The sequence below is a fragment of the Amia ocellicauda genome, unplaced genomic scaffold, assembly GCF_036373705.1.
Source record: "Amia ocellicauda isolate fAmiCal2 unplaced genomic scaffold, fAmiCal2.hap1 HAP1_SCAFFOLD_82, whole genome shotgun sequence".
Classification (NCBI taxonomy): domain Eukaryota; kingdom Metazoa; phylum Chordata; class Actinopteri; order Amiiformes; family Amiidae; genus Amia; species Amia ocellicauda.
In genome coordinates this window covers 14,187-16,013 of record NW_027103008.1, presented here as the reverse complement: position 1 = coordinate 16,013, position 1,827 = coordinate 14,187, and the positions used below count along the sequence as shown (strand labels likewise).

The window sequence follows — 1,827 nt, the reverse complement described above, 5'->3', positions numbered from 1 at the left end:
GAATTGGTGTCTGCGTCCAATTATTACAGAAATTGAGTTCTACAAGACTCCAGGATTCGTGATAAGGTGATACTATGAATTCACTTCTTTAATTGAAATTTAAAAGTGTACCTTACGCTACATACATATATATATATATATATATATATATATGTATGTATGTATGTATGTATGTATGTCCAATTGCTTTGACAATACAAATGAATAGAATTGAGAGGGAGAGAGAGAGAGAGAGACAGACAGACAGACTGACAAACAGAAAAACAGACAGACATAGACACACACACACACACACACAGAGCCAGCCAGCCAGCCAGCTCAGCGATGACATCACGAGCCTCTCTCAGCTGACTGCTATGACATCACAGAGCACGTACATTCCGTTGCTTGCCGTCTGTCAACCACTCAGTCACTGCCAGCCAGACTGGCTGGCTGGCTGGATGGGGGGGCTGCTTGCTGCTGCTGCGTACCTTAGCAAGCTTATTTGCTTGACCGGCCTTCCTACTCCTCTGCCCACATGCCCACCTATGCCCGATCTGCTGTTCACCTGGATCACAGCTCCGCCCCAACAAGGCAGATCCTCCCAAAAATGGTACAAACTCACCCACGATCCCCTCCACGGAAAGCTTTAGCAAAAGGCAAAAGCGTTATACGTAATGAAGAGGAACCCGAGTCCAAGACGCATCCGACCAGCCATACATATTTGTGTGTATTAAAGATCACATTTTCTTACATTTAGTTTTTCTGTACTTTATTACATCTTATTGTGATTTATAAATGTATTGTTTCTTTTCCATATGTATGTATGTATGTATGTGTGTGTGTGTGTGTCTGTCTCTGTGTGAAAGTGAGTGTGTGTGTCTGTACGTGTGTGTGCCTGTCTCTGTGTGAAAGTGAGTGTGTGTGTGTGTGTGTGTATGTCTGTCTGTGAAAGTGTGTGTGTGTGGGTGTGAGTGTCTGTCTGTCTGTCTGTCATGTAACTCGCACATCTGTGAGGGCACCATTTTTGCAGAAGAGATGTACACATTTTGGAGCAACATATGCTGCCATCCAGACATCATCTTTTCCAGTGACGTCCCTGCATTTTCAAAAAGATCACATTTTATTACATTTTGTTTATCTGTACTTTATTACATCTTATTGTGATTTATACTTGTAATGTTTCTTTTCCATATATATGTATGTACAGTGGGGGAAAAAAGTATTTGATCCCCTGCTGATTTTGTACGTTTGCCCACTGACAAAGAAATGATCAGTCTATAATTTTAATGGTAGGTGTATTTTAACAGTGAGAGACAGAATAACAGCCAAAAAATCCAGAAAAATGCATTTCAAAAAAGTTATACATTGATTTGCATGTTAATGAGGGAAATAAGTATTTGACCCATTTTCAATGCCCTGGCTTAGGGAAGGAGGTTCTCACCCATGATTTGACGGTACATGGCCCCGTCCATCGTCCCTTTGATGCGGTGCAGTTGTCCTGTCCCCTTAGCAGAAAAACAGCCCCAAAGCATAATGTTTCCACCTCCTTGTTTGATGGTGGGAATGGTGTTCTTGGGGTCATTCCTCCTCCTCCAAACACGGCGAGTTGAGTTGATGGCAAACAGCTTGATTTTGGTCTCATCTGAGACCACTTTCACCCAGTTCTCCTCTGAATCATTCAGATGTTCATTGGCAAACTTCAGACGGGCCTGTACATGTGCTTTCTTGAGCAGGGGGACCTTGCGGGGGCGCTGCAGGATTTCAGTCCTTCATGGCGTAGTGTGTTACCAATTGTTTTCTTGGTGACTATGGTCCCAGCTACCTTGAGATCATTAACAAGATCCT

The 1,827-nt window shown here is 42.9% G+C and overlaps 1 non-coding gene across 1 annotated transcript; it reads right to left on the bottom strand.

Moving 5' to 3' along the window:
• Positions 1 to 561: 561 nt before the first annotated feature.
• Positions 562 to 676, bottom strand: LOC136744080 (U5 spliceosomal RNA). Its single transcript, XR_010815883.1, has one exon. It is a non-coding gene; the product is annotated as a U5 spliceosomal RNA (small nuclear RNA).
• Positions 677 to 1,827: the final 1,151 nt, after the last annotated feature.